We start from the raw sequence: 15,600 nt of genomic DNA, 5'->3' as shown, positions 1-15,600 counted from the left end.
GTGAAACGCCAGCGTTCCTGCATCATAATTCAAACGCACTTCAACTCTGATAGGTTGAGAGTAAAGAAGAAGAGTACAGTTGCCCATATCAGAGGCACTAAGCTTCTTGTTGCTCCGCAAAATACACCAAGAGACTCCATTACTTTCCAGTGCACTGCCTAAACCTGTCTTACGAATACTTCCTAACAGACTCCCAAAGCCCACTGACACTCCACAGTAGTTTCCACTTCCCAGCGATGTTCTCCTGATGAAAGGCCTGGAAAAACAGAACTGGTTAAAAACTGGCTGTTTCACAGAAGTGATCAGCAGAAAGAACCAGGTTGGGGTGAACTATATTTGGATCAAAGGTTAGTTCTGGGGGGATTATCAATGTTTATAGACCTTTCTGTTTTCTTTGCAGTATCTGCTTGAAACTCAATGTTTTTCTTCTTCAGATAATCAAAGATTTTCTTTCTGTTTAAACACTTTGCAGTTGGTTCCATTAAAGGCTTCTTTATTGCTTCTGTTAGTTTTGACTAGATTGTCAGGAGCTTCTGAATGAACAGAAACTCATCCATTTCAGTCCAGACAGAGTCAGCTTGGAGCTGTGTGCACTTCAGAAGACTCTGTGGCAGACTCTCCACAACGGGGCACTGTTCTGCTTCAATTGTTTCAATAACCTAGTGAAAGGGGCAGAGACTGGGGCACAAATTCAATAACTTGCACAGGTGAGCCTGGAGAGACTGCAGAGTTAAAGATGCTGGATGGAAACTAGAAGATTTGCATTGCTCCAGTGCAATTGCGTGTTTGAGCCCATCATCCACCTTGTTACATTTGCTGGAATGAGAGCAGCAGACACACATGTCAGACATCTACCTTTGTGAACCTATTAAACAGTTCACATAGCCTGTCTGAGGGCTGGAGTCTACTTCATTCCATCCCACTGTCTCATAGGCCACCTTATTTTAGGAGCCTATTTTCTTGCTAAAGTGCATTTAAGTGCTCAGCAAACAGAATGGAATGCAATTAAATACTGATGGTGTGTTTTTTTGTGTTCTCAGCTTTGATGCTGGAAGTGGCATGAGGTGGGTATTCCTATGGTAGAGGCCCGTGGAAGTTAATGTTGCAATGTTTACAGCGGCCTCTTGTTCTATTTTAGTTCTGTTCTATTGCAATTCTGTGAATTTTTTTTAAAGGCCTAAACTTATGAGATGAATTGCATGAGCAGTTTTTTTTAATGCATTTACCACTGTATCTTTTAATTCAAGTATTCTAACTCTCTTGTTGTTTTAGGAAAAGTCTTTGTTCTGCTAGTATATCTGCTGTAAATCAATATTGTTGTTGTTGAAAAAGTCTACATATACTGTCGGCATATCGTTTAATAAAAATATGTAAAAAAAATATTTAACTTGAACAATTTGCATAATGTTAATACAGTTTGCATTATATCTACGGTGTATGTTTTATATGTATTAGTAAAACATATTTCCTCCCCAGTTATACGAGTCATCTTAATTTGAAATGTGCCACAGCCTTTTTAGTTGTAACCGAGTTATTAAAAAAAAAAAAAAAAAAAAAAATCCCATTTGAGAAAAAGCTAGTTTGTATTCGGTTGCTTCTTTGTGTGTCCGTTGTACACAACAATGAAAAAAAAACCCGCCTAATTATATTCTTCTGCTGTGAACGAGCGGCAAATTACTTATGTAAACCCTTTTTGATAGTAGAACGGAGAACAGACAATACACGTATTTCAGTGTCGTGTATTACTTACAGCTCGGAGAACATTGCCAAGCAGAAAACGGTTTTTAATTGCATGCCAGCAACAGAATCACTGTATTGTAAGTTTTTGTGAGTTCTGTGCAGAACCTCCTCCAATCTATACGACTTTCATATCACAGACATTCGAAAGGAATACTTGAGCAGTTTTTATACAGTTTAAATATTCTGTGTCTCATAATTTTAAATGCAGTTCTTTAAACCACCAGGCTCTGCAGACAGTAGCCCCAGATTGCCTTAAGACTGGCAAAAAGGCCTCGACAGTAGGTGATAGGCATTGTTTGCTGTTCTTCCAGAAAGGCTTATGGAGAATGCACAAGAGAGCAGTGCGGTTTAAAAGAGGGCGTCAAACGATTCGTCCTTGCTGTTTCCCTAAAGAATGGTAAAGATGCAATCCTTCTGCACTTGCATCAGATTGAAACTAAGTTTTAGGAAACTAACTGTAGGCAGTGGCTTTTACTGCATGAGATGACAAGGTCAAGCGCCTGGGACTGGGGTTCTTATCACCCCTCTGAGATGTGTCCTGACCCCCTCTTTTGATGTTGTTGCAGTGAGGAGGGCGAGGAGACTCAGTACCAGGACACGGACTCGGACGTCCCAGACAGCGGCAAGGTCAAAGTGAAATGGACACAGGAGGAGGTGTGTGTGTGTGTGTCTCTACTAGGGATGGGCATTTCTGTATATTTTAAAAATCAAATAGACTTAATTTACTAAACGACTACTTTAAATCAACGTGCCCCTTGAATGGAGTATCCGTATGAACGATTACACACGCCCATCCCTAGTGTCTTCCAGTAGTATATGTCAGTAAAAGCAGCTTGTTTTAAGACATCTGCTAAAATTGCACAAGTCTAATTGCCAGAGTTTTTTTTTTTTTTTTTTCTGTCTTCTTCCAGGATGAGAGGTCTAGAGGTTTGGTTCAGACCTGTGGGACAAGGAGACTGGATGAGGATCGCCAGCTTTTTGACGGTAAGGCTCTGCAACCAAACTGAAAACAAGGAATCGAGATGAACTGGCATTCCCTAGCCTGGGGTGCATATCCTTTTTCACCAGGATAGAGCCCACCCATCTGTATGCATTGCTCTTGCAAATATCTAGATATATCTGTCCAGTTGTGTTGAAACCTAGTTTGGACATTCTGTAGCACCATTGAGAGGAGCAGAATGGGGGGGATATTTGGAGGTTCCTGTTTTCTGCCAAACCTTTATTTACATACAGCAGGTGTAAGACGTGGTGTTCTGCTTTTTCTTGATACTGAGTGGTCTCATTTTATATTTACAACTGGGATGTTTATTACTTAATACGTATTGTATTCAATAAAAAAAGTAGTTTACTTACAGGCTTCTCACGATGTTCCTGAAGGTGTGGTTGTAAGTATGCCAACGTTTAAGAATGTCATTTAATGGATTCTAACATAGCGCTATATTGTTCAGAACCGAACAGAGCAACAGTGTCAGCACAGGTGGCTGAAAGTGCTCAATCCTGACCTGATCAAGGGGCCCTGGACCAAGGAGGAGGATGAGCAGGTAAGTCTGGGGAAAGGAGGGGAGAGTGGAGGCTCTGGGATTTCTCAATCACTGATTTAAGCTTTGCCTATTGGGAACAGATTGATTTATATCCAGCTCAGTTAGAGGTTCTAAGTCTTTAGTGCGAATTTATTCAGTTAAATTATAAATCCCGACCCAGTTTTCAGGCTGTCCAAATTTTCGAATCCACAAATGACATTTATTTTTCTTTCTTGTTATCACTTCAGGTGATAGAGCTGGTGAATTGCTATGGAACCAAGCAGTGGGCGACGATCGCCAAGCATCTGAAGGGCCGTCTTGGCAAGCAGTGCCGGGAGCGTTGGCACAACCACCTGAACCCTGAGGTGAAGAAGTCCTCCTGGACTGCCGAAGAGGACCGCATCATCTACCAGGCACACCGCGTGCTGGGCAACCGCTGGGCAGAGATCTCTAAGCTGCTGCCGGGAAGGTGAACCTCGTTGCACTCTCCGAGGGAACACATTATCAAGACACTTGGCTTGGTGGCAATTTGGCTACCTCTGTGCTAAGCGTCGTAGCTGTTTAATCCAGCTCAAGTTTGTTTTAAACAAATTTGTTTGCACTGGCTTATTCTGGAGCTGGATTGATTGGCCAATGGCTTTTAAATGTTTTATTTTTTAAAGATATATGTATATATGTGTATATATGTTTAGATTTAATTAATCTACCACGTGTGAAATTCAATTAATTAATTTATTTTTTAATCGCAAGTCAGATTCAGGATGCAGTATGCCTGGAATCTTGACATTTTAAAAGTGTGTTTGAATTTCTTTACCCTTGAGTTTTGTGAAAGGAATTCTGAAACCTTGTCTTTGTGCCCTGCTTCAACAGGACAGACAATGCAGTTAAGAACCACTGGAACTCGACAATCAAGCGCAAGGTGGAGATGGGCGTCTACTCGAGTGAGGACGATGTGCCTCTCAGCCAGCTGGCCCAATTAGAGGAAGGGGAGGTCACTACATTTCACGGGGATGACAAGGTGACTATTGTGTGAATGCATAATGACAGTAGCGTTCACCCATGCTTTGTTTCAGCTCATTGTATGGCATGGTCTTTCGTTTAGGAATGTTATTCAATTCCCAGTCACTGCCTAGCCAGAAGATAACAAATATATACAAAAAGTGTGTTGAGGACTGTAATAAAAAAAAGTGTGTTTTAGAAAGTTCTAGAAATGCGTTCGAGTTCATCTTTGCCCTTGCCCTATAATAACCCGTATCTTATATAACTTGTTTTTTGTCACGTTTATATAACTTGTTTTTGGTTAGAATGTTCTAGGGAAAGGAATGGTTTATTCAGAGGGCCGAGCCTCGAGGGAGTGATCTGGCCAATTACTCTCTCGCATGCAAAAGCCTAACTTGGTAAGTTATAAAGGACGGGGTTCTCCTCTGCTCTGATGAGAGTCAGTCGTGAGGATTAGCACGCAGTCCTGTTCGGTAATTTCTTGGAGACAGCTGCTTTCTCTTACCAGGGTCGAAGGGCTCTCCGATCCGCTTGGAAGGGTAAGAATTAGTTCAGTTGCGTCTCATGGATTGTATTGATCTGTGATTAATATAATCTTTGTATGTAACCTTGTTGGGTTGTGTCCCGTTAGGGATATCGTTATTCGCAGTATAGCATCTGTGTATGTAACTGCGTGTGTGTGTGTGTGTGAAATAATAAAGGACCTTTTAAAATTACTCTATGAAGTAATTGCCTTATTTACTTCCACATCACCTTACTTTTAAATTTAAAGTAATTAAATCTCACACAACAAGGACATGTATGAAACATTTTTAGAGAAAAAACAGAAAAGTACAGGCACAAAAAGGAGCATACACAAAAGGTCAGTAACCAAGCCCATGCTTTCACTTTCAGATGGCGAATCATTGTGATGTGAAGCTGGAACCAGATCAGGATAATCGCGATGCAAACCAGGTGAGCAAGGAATCTGCTGTGTTTTAATCCTATAAACCTCTTCATCTCTGCGCACTGCACTTCTATCCACAGTCTTGCATCTCAAGTATATATTTGTTTACTTTCTCATTCTTGGTTTGCAAAATCTGAACTTTTTATACATGCATTTTATTATTATTTTTTTTTACATAGGTACCTTAGGATTTTGCAAGGGTTTTATGTAGATAGACATGTATATTACCTCTCATAATGTTGTCTTTCTGGTAGTTCTGCCCCCTTTTCCCTGCACTCCAAACACACATTACTGCAGCTCTATCTCTCAGACATCTTAACTTGTCTGTGTGTGTGTGTATGTGTGTGTGACTGTAGGATGACTCCCCTGATGAGTGGGAAGCCCCGGCCTCTACTTCTAATAAGAAAGGTGCAGCCGAACAGGGGGTAATACCCAAGACACCCCCGCCCCAGACTGCCGGACTGCTGACCCCTAAGTCAGAGCCCGATGCTTCGGGGGACCCCTGCCCCAGTCGCTGGGTTGTGGACAGTTCCGGCTTCCTGTCTCCCACACCCGGCCCCGCCTTCAAAGAGGCGCTGGAGCTCATTGAGGGGGTGAGTCTCACTGCAGGCCACACTGAGCAGGGCAGGGTGGGTTCCAGGGGAGTCTCTGGGAGGGGAGTGGTGGTGAAACTGCATTGCATAGAAATATTTTATTTTGCAAGAGAGAGTGTGTCTGGGTGTGGATGAGGGAATGCGAACACAATCGACCGTTGCCGTAAAATGGTGAAACATCTGGTTTCAAAGACCCAGATCAACACTAGTCTTGGATTACCTAATGGGATTTAAGGTTATCCAGGATTAGCACTATTGAAGATCTGCAAAACCAGCCATTCATGTCTATAAATCCATTAACGAGTGACTGGGAGAGTCTGGGCATATGAGAGTTTGTTTTTATTTTAAAGGGCAGACTTTTCTGATTGAATGTAGTGCTGTCTTAGTAATAGAGCAATTTTGAATTTATACAACAGATAGGTGCTCATCTTAAAAAGATCCAGTGGGTGAATCTCAATTAAAGGATTTTTTTCTTCTAAGGGACTAATGGAGGCACAAAAGAAAATGTGCACAGGCAGTCATCCCTTTAAAACACCCTGTTAGATTGCTTTCTGCGTGTCTTTACCAACAAGAGCCAAGCTTGCCCAGGAACACCATATTCGCTAATTGGCGACTGCTGTAACTTTCTGGTTTGAACCAGAGGGTTGAATCCTTACATTGTTCTCAAGCGTGAATAAAACTAAACACTTACGACAAAAAGTAGGCAACTGCTGCAGCTGTTTTGCGTGTACAACTACTTGTTTGTGTCTTTGTGTGTGTGGGTGAGCGAGTTCCTTTTTTCTATTTTTACAATGCACCACACCCTCATCGCTGTGGCGATGGGGGTGCTGGTGGGGATGGTTTCAATACTCTGTCTTGCAACTTGTAATCACTTAAATTACAGTCTTCTCCTCGCCCCAAACTGGATGCAAATAATGGGAGCGCTGAGAAAGATCTGAAGCTTCCGGATTCGCTGAAACCCTTTTTTAAAGACTTGAAACATCACGAAGGCGGCACAATCACAATGGCTTGCAAGCTCTGCCGTTTCCAAGTCCACTCGAAAGCAGGCATCACCTCCAACTTCCATCGGCACATCAAGGTTAGACCTGCCCCAAGCATGTTTTATTACTGACTGGAGAACCTGCAAACAGCTGCCGTTGTGAAGATGTGTTTAAAACTGTAGTTTTGTTTTTTAAGCAAGACGCATCGTTAGATAGAGCTGAACATTGGTGAAGCAGAATCAATTTGTTTGATGCATTTGCATTTTTGAATGATGTAAGAGAAATAGACATGCAATATAGAGTAATGTATATTTGTTAGTACTTTGGATTGCAACGTTTTGCGTATGATGTATTTTGGTGTTAACTTGAGGAATGAAAGGTAGTTCAATATTCATAGCCAGCCCTGTCTATTCAAGGGTTGTGGGACTGCCCTGCTGCTTACCAGCACAATTTGAATTGCTTCAGGAGCTGCTGAAGTTTTGTTTGAGCCATTTATTTTAAAAAAATATGTTCCTCCCATCCAGCTTATCTCGTGTCTACAGTCTACTTAAATTGGACTAGCAGCAGTGTTTGTTGCTTTGTTGTGATAATCTTTTATTGAACGATAACCATTGCTGACAATGTTCTCAATAGAATAAGACTTTTTTTTTTTCATGTTTTCTTTCCTTATAGACGAGGCACACAAGAGTTTTAGTGGAACAAAAACTGAAAATAAAAATCAAAAAGGAGCACCAGGAGAACGCAAGGAAGTCTGTTACTCCCCCACCCCATTCCCCTCCTCCGAAAGCCCATGAAGTGATCGTCCCCTTGGGCACCAGCCACCAGTCCAGGCAGAAGTCCATTACGGAGGCCATCTTGCGTATGATCGCAGAGGACATGCTGCCGCTCAGTTTTGTGGAAGGGGCCGGCTTCCGTAACTTCATGACGGTGGTGGAGCCTCGCTACCCCCGCCTGTCGCAGCGCACTGTCGGGCTCAAGCTGTATGATGAGGTGGAGAAGGGCATCAAACCCAACTTGATCAAGGACCTAAAGAGCTGCATCGTCACTGGAGGAGCTGACGGCATCATCCACACCACGCTGGACCTGTGGTCCAGCCGCCACGGTGACCACATGATTGGCGTGCAGCTCCACTACTTTGACGACGAGTGGAATATCCGTCGGCCCACCGTGGCTTTCCGCCACATCAGCCGGAAAAACACCACTGCAGCGCTGGCGAGGGAGCTGGAGGCAGTGCTGCTGAGCTATGGCCTGTTCCCTCACAACGTGGGCTATGTGGTTACCGGAGAGGCCAAAAGCACCATTGCTACCTACGACTTGTTCTGCGACTACCGCATGGCAACCTCAACTCAGAATAAAGACGTGGATGAGGAGGAGGTCTTGAGCTTCCTGGCTGACTTCTTCCCCACGGAAGACGAGGAGTTTGCAGACATCCAGTTTGGGACGCGAGTGGGCTGCATTGCGCACTCCCTGCAGCTGGTCATCAAGGAGGCCCTGAAGACCTCGCGGGTGGTGGAGAGCGTTCTGTCCCAGATCCACAACGTGGTGGCCTTCTTCCGCCGAAGTGCCTACTGGACAGAGGTGCTGACCAAGGAGTGCGGCGTCACCCTTGTCTCGCCTCACGGCCACAACCACCGCTGGAACTCCACCTTCATGTCCATTCGCAAGATGGCAATGGAGTCTGTGTGGGGGGCGGTAATGACCTTGCTGGCCCAGGCTCGCATTGAGGCAAAAGACTCCTCCAGCTCGCCACCGCCGGTCCGGGCCAAGAGAGAGCAAGTCCTAGACATCATTGGCCTGCTGGAGCCCTTTGAGGAAGCCACCCAGGTGCTGCAGGCTGAGGGCGTCACGTTCTCCCTCATTTTCCCTTCCCTCATTGGGCTGGATAAGACACTGGAGACCAGATCCACCAACTACTCTCATTTCTGCAAGGCCTTGCGCACTGGCTTGCATGCCAAGTTCCAGCCGTTCATCCTGCAAAGGGACCTGATCCTGGCCACTGTCCTGGACCCACGGATCAAGTTGCAGCCCTTTGAGGAGACCAAACGGGAAGCAGACCACGCCTTCTTGGCTGCACCCTCCAAGTTCCAGGCCAGGTCGGTGGTGGAGTCTGCTATGGGAGACCTGGGCTTCAGGGGGTCCACGGAGGAAGGGGGGCTGAAGCAAGAAGACAGCCAGGAGGAGGCCATGGAAGACCCAGATACGTCCAACACTTCTACCAGCAACCTCAAGCGCAAGAAGATCTTCAGCTTCTTCCAGCCTGCCACCAAGTCGGTCAAGCTGTCTGAGGTGGACATGTATTTAACGGAGGGCCTGCTGGACGGAGATGCCTCAGCGCAGGCCTACTGGAAGGAAGCTACTCGGTTCCCACAGCTCCAGAGCATCGCCAGGAAGCTTCTGTCTGTGCCTGCCACCTCAGGAGGCTTTGAGCGCCTCTTTCCAATTGCCGGGTGTATTGTGCGGGCGAGAAGGAGCAAACTGCCACCCCACACTACTGAGAGGCTCCTTCTTTTTAGGCAGACTGTTAAGGCTGGAGACTACAAGTAGCCCGAGTGAAGAACCATCCTCCACCCCCCCCCCCATTATTGAGAAATGTCTACTGCTGCGCTTAAATATTTAGCTATTCTGTTTTATAAGTTAATATGTACCGGTGACCCTGTCTTTTTATGGTATAGGATTGAGCACTTAGTTATGAACCTCAAACTAAAAGATACAGGGTCAACTACATGTTAAATTACTACTAACCCTCTTTTGTTGAAGTAACAGCACATCCTCTGTTTTTAGTAATTTCAAGCATATGAATTTTGCTCATGCCTTGGAAATGGTATGTGCCTGACAGGTTTTGGTTTAGTTGTTTTCTATTCACAAGAAGACGCTTCTTTTTCAAGATGTATGTGAATCGGTGGTTTTGATTGCCTGAATGGGATGACTTTGAGTCCCACTAATGCATATGCAAGACTATTATACACTTGGCCATTATTTGAAAAGTATTGAAAACTGAATACAAACGGAGATGTATTCTTCTGTTTAACACAAATCAAGAGAACAGTAATACAGGGACTGTCCTTACAGGAAACATTAATCCTCTAGTTGTTTGTGACCGTGGTTTATAGTAAAGTTGGATGCACAATTAGGAAATTAACAATACATTACTCCATGTGTTATAGCTATTCCTGCTTAAAAAATAAACATTTAGCCGTGAATGTTTGCTTCCTTTGCTGTGAAGAACAGTATTTTTGATACAATGTATAGTATTTGTTGCTCCCGCTGGTCAAGCTTCTTCTGGCAATGGAAGGGTGTTGTGATGTCAAAGCTGCTCAAATACCCCAGGTTTCAGTAAAGTGGATCCAAATGGTTTCCTCTGCCGTCTACGTTCCTTTGTTCTTAAAACGAAGCTTCTTTTGCAAAGCTTGCCCATAGTTTGTAGACAGCGTTGTATTTTCAATGTCATGAATTTAACTTTCCTTTTAGAATGAAACTTCTGTTGCATATACACACACAGAAAATGATCTAGTAGGCAACACATTGTATCGCTTGCAAATATTGTCTATAGAGGCTTGTTTGGGAACCCAATATGCTGCAGCTGGTGGCAAAGTATGATAATGCCAGTATTGGGGCAGTATGAACACGGGTAATATAGATTATTCTAATCATGCTGATTTACTTTGTGTAATGAATTGAATCATGAAAGTATGTTAAAGAAGCTTGTAAATAGGCAGTTTGGTGATAATACGCAAATTGCAATTTCGTCTTAACTAGAGTACAGTAATCTCGATTTGCACATTTAACTATATGAACTCTATTACTGGTAAATGATATTCTTTGTAGGACTTGAAGGCAGTATTTGTTTCACTTCCAAGCGATAAGTCTGGAAGATGCTGTCTGTTTTTTTCAGCATTGTAAGCCTGTGCTGTTTAACTCTGGAATGGCAGCCATACTGTTAAATGCATATTGAAGTAAATACTTTTTTATATTTTTAAAATAAAACAGTATACATGAGCCTTTCTGATTGGCTGCGGTTTCCTGTTACTTCCATTAGTTGTTGGGTATAAATGTCAAGACGCTTCGATTTTAGATCTGTTAACGTAAAGCAAACATTTAAGTGAATTTGACATCACACCGGTGCCCTTGAAACAGTAACATGATGAGTTCAGGATGTTCCTAACATGGCATGAGTAAGCATCAGATACAGAAACTTAATGATGTTGTTACTGTATTCAAGTCTTGCTGCTTTCACCCTGAAGACTAACCTCCATGCACACAGGGGAAGCCTTCACAGTAGAGAATTAAAAAGCTGGGCATCTCAGTATTTCTAAGCTCTCCACAAAGTGTAGAACCGAGCTTGATACTTCCTGCACCCCCAGAATTATGATGAGGTTTAGACAGAAACATGCTGGAGAAAATAGAGCAATCTGTCCTCTATAAAGTGATCTTTCTATGATCTAACGTTTGCAGCTTTCCAAGACTAAGTTGTGTCAAATTGAACAGTAGATGAAGGCAGTATTCTGCCCCTCTGCTTGCCAAGACCAGAGTCCCTTTTTTATTTTGTGGTCCCTCCTTGTGTGCATATATCTATATATAATATATATATATAACTCTGACTGTAAGGGTTGCTGAGCACTTGGGTTGTTCTCTAGTAAGGTTTTTATTCACTGACCTTTTCAATCATATCTGCTTGTCACATGAGTGCATTTTATTTTCTCCCAGCCATGTTGTAATCTGGTGGTAAAGGAAATAAATAAAATGCTGCTGTTTTTAAACTAACTCTCACTGTGTTTATTTTATACCCATATTTGGTGGTGCGTGGGGCAGGTTTTGCCACAGGGGTTCTTGCCTTGTCATTAGCCCCTTTCACAATGCTTTAACTATGAACAAAAAGAATAAAACCTATAACTCGAGTTATTTACTTTAAAGAACAAAATTATTAAAATTAACGTATTTTAATAAATGTTGGGGCGGAGGGGGGGGCCTTCTGACCTCAAAACATCATATTCTGCGGTTCCAATGAGTTCGACACACCATTGGTCCCCCCGTGGTAAAAGGGAAATAAGAAAATAAAATGCCAGGGTGCACAGTTACACAATGGGGGGGGGGGGGGGGGGGGCAAAGGCCTGTTGCTTCTCCAGGCAGACTTGAAGTAGTTCTATCAAAAGACACCCCACACTTCAAGGAATGCTCAGGAATCGTTCTGTCTGTACCTCAGACACAGTTCTGAGCTGTTCACTTGGTTGATTGTCATGGTTCAGGACTTTTCACAATGTGTTGGCTTGTGTTTTAATTGGCAACAGCTAACAGTGAAACATCTAATGGGATAGTTAAGTAGGTAAGTAGAAATAAACACGACATCACAAGAATTTAATCCCCCCCGGCAAATCTGGAGTGTCTTCTTTGAAACGAGCAAGAGCCTCGCTGTACTACAGCACACAAGACATTTTATTAACTTAATTCTTTACCCTTTCTTGACCAGCTTCCTTCATGATTACTTGTTCAGATCCTGTACTCCTTGCTTCAGTTAATAATCAAAGGAATTAGTTTTACATACTGAAGCATCTCCAGATGCTTTAAAGGACAGAGCAGGGTGTAGCAGGTGATTATATTGTGGATAAACCATCATAATGTGGAACTTTGTGCTTTAAGCAAAGACATTTCCACTTTGCTTTGCAGGCTGCATGTCTTCTCTACATGAAGAATGTAATGCAGTACATTCTTAGCCAGCTTGAAGTGCCTCTGCTGAGCCCATGTTTATCACTGCTTGGGAGAACACAGGAGGCACTGGATAGAGGACTTTTACACTGAAACTAGCTGGTACGGTTCAATGATTCATTGAGGCTTACCACTGGGGATAACCTACGAAGCAAGCTTAGAGTTAAACTAATTTTTTAATGCAAGCCAGGTAGATATTTCATTAAGAGCTGGAGGTATAAACTGTGCCCTTCATATGTTATGGACAGTTTGCATTACAAGTGTAACTAATTTAGATGACTTCTATGATTTAGAAATGTGATATTGGGTGTATTTTACAAGGATAAGGAAAATTTTATGTTTGTGAGCCTTCAGAACATAATGCACAGGGAAAATATCTGGGTGGGAACAAGAGGTTACTGTAGCGCATACTTTATAATGACGTTCTGTTCTTCCAGGATCTGGAGGGTTGGTGTGACCTGTCAACCTTTGACCTCCCGGAGGAGCTGGTGGAGGAGGGCCCAGCCCCCGCTGATGTGCGCAGTCAGTTCCGCCTGGAGGGGAACGCGCTGCATGAGCTGAGCCGAGGGAACCGGGGAGAGCTGATTCCTATCTCCCCACGCTCGGCCATGGCCAGCACACCTCCCACCATCCTTGCCAGGCATCGGCGCCGCTGCATCACCCAGTCCCCTGGCATCGGGGACCTCGGCGACTCGGTCAACACAATGACCCCCAAGAGCACACCTGTCAAGACTCTTCCCTTCTCCCCCTCGCAGGTAACTCCCTGGTCATTGGAGACCACTAACAATCCTGCGGAACTCTCCCATGAATTCTGCTGCTTTGTCCATTGATCAGACTCTGTTTGTCTGTAGTTTCTAAACATGTGGACCAAGCAGGACACCCTGGACCTGGAGAACCCTTCCCTCACCTCCACCCCTGTCTGCAGCCAAAAGGCGGTCGTGACCACCCCACTGCAACGTGACAAGACCCCGCTGACGCAGAAAGAGAACTCTGTGTGAGTAAACCTCCAATGCGCACACGCAGAATAAGGAGGCACTTCCCCCTCCGAGTTCTGTGCAAGTAAAGGTATTGATCTGGTCAAGCCGATTGGAGCGCTGTCCCTAGTGGGTGGCCAACCAGCTAAAAGTTGCATCAAGATCGAATTTATTTTGCATTGTTTGTGTTTTGCAGGTTCATCACTCCCAATCACAAGTCTGATCTGGACAACACACCCCTGACCCCCACGCCTTTCAAAAACGCCATGGAGAAGTTCGGACACCTTCGCTCAATGGTAAGATGCCAATTGTGTACCTCTTCATGTCACCAAAAAGATCTAGGGACATTAAATGTCTGGTATTTATATACTTTGTTGGAAGGGTGGTTTCATTAAAGTGTAGTAATGATAACAATGAAATGGTTTACATGAATCCCCTTATGAGAGAACTAGTACTGGTACTTCAGTAGGGCATTTAAAACCCAAATGCAATAACAAGGTAAACTTTTTCATACTGTAACGAAAATCAGTTTTGCTTTATGTATACGTTCTGTAATTTGCTGGTGTGCCTTTTCCTTTCTGGATCGACGTTTATTCTTTCGCTGCCTTTGTTTGTCTGTCAGCCCCCAACCCCCAACCTGGAGGACCTGAAGGAGGTCCTGCGGAGTGAGGCTGGCATTGAGCTCCTGATTGATGACGAGAGCCCACAAGAGCAGAAACGCAAACAAGGGGTGAGTGGGGGGCATGCTGCATCATCTGCCCACATGAACTAACCAGCACTAGAAAGAATCTTCGTAGCACTAGAAATACTGTTTAGACAACTAATGCTAGAACAATTCTTGCCAAAACGATGCATATTCTGATTGTTTGTTTCCAAGTAATGGATGAACTAACCAATAGAAATCTAAGAAACAAAATGTTATGTTTTATATTCACTTTGGCATGATCAGACAACAGAAGCTGTTGATGCAGTCTGTGCCACTGTTGTTGCTTTGCAGAGTGTGGCACTTCACTCCACACAACACTGAACAATTGGTATTGGTCACTTTTATAGGACAGTTTTAAGAGAGATCAAAAATGAAATCGACTCATGTGCTTGTGAGGCACGGCTCTGGATAAATTAACAGTGAGGATTTGTGTCTGTCTGGAGTGCTGCAATTCCAGTACCTTTCATGAGAACCAAAATTAATATTTAACAATGATAATGATAACCTGTATAGTAACCCTTCTGGTTTCTCGCATCAGCATCGTCCCCCAATGAAGAAGGTGCGGAAGTCGCTGGCTTTGGACGTGACGGATAGTAAGAAGAGCAGCTCTATCAGGGTGCAGTCCTCAAACACCCTCCCCACACCAGATCTGCAGGTACACTCAGCCCTCAAACACCCTCCCCACACCAGATCTGCAGGTACACTCAGCCCTCAAACACCCTCCCCACACACTTCTAAAAATGGTCTATATCCAGGTCATATACTTTGCAGTGCTTTGGTGTGTTTTTGCAATCTGTCCTATACAGAGGAGAAGTGTTAGTGTTAGTAGACTGGCCTATCTGTAAATGAATTGAATTTATGATGTAGCACAGAAGCACTGTATATTTTGAAGTTATATGTACAGGCTTAGTATTTGTTTTCCCACGCTGTGATAAGACTAGCTTCCTGCCCTTGTGTCCGATTTGTGTGTGTGTGTTTGTTTCAGGAGGAGAGCCTGCTGTCTGCTTCCCTCGACACCTCTTCCAGCCTCTCCCCCTCCATGAAGAAGGACAGCGTGCTGGACCGAGCCTTCGTCCTGCCACCCTGCGAGAGCGACCCTGAGCCAAGCACCACCCCACCAATACCGGTGACGATTTAATACAACGCAATACAGTACAATTCAGGCTTGATGGTTTCAGGTTTTATTTTTGATCATGTGACGTCCCTTTAAACTTATTTTGAGCCAATTCTGTTTCCTAATTAAACTCAGAAAAAAGCTGTTAATTACAAAACAATTCTCACTTGTTTTTACCTGTCCACTGTCTATTTATTTCAGCATAAAATAACCAGTTAGAGTGTGTACAATGATAGCAAGTCCATCATTTAACAATCTAATTGTTTTTAGCAAACCAAAAAAAAAAAAAAAAATCTTAGTCTTTTAATTGGTAGTTTTCTCTTTATTA

Source organism: Polyodon spathula, chromosome 8 (genome assembly GCF_017654505.1).
Source record: "Polyodon spathula isolate WHYD16114869_AA chromosome 8, ASM1765450v1, whole genome shotgun sequence".
Lineage (NCBI taxonomy): Eukaryota > Metazoa > Chordata > Actinopteri > Acipenseriformes > Polyodontidae > Polyodon > Polyodon spathula.
The sequence above is the reverse complement of the archived record's forward strand: the minus strand, read 5'-3'. Positions refer to the sequence as shown.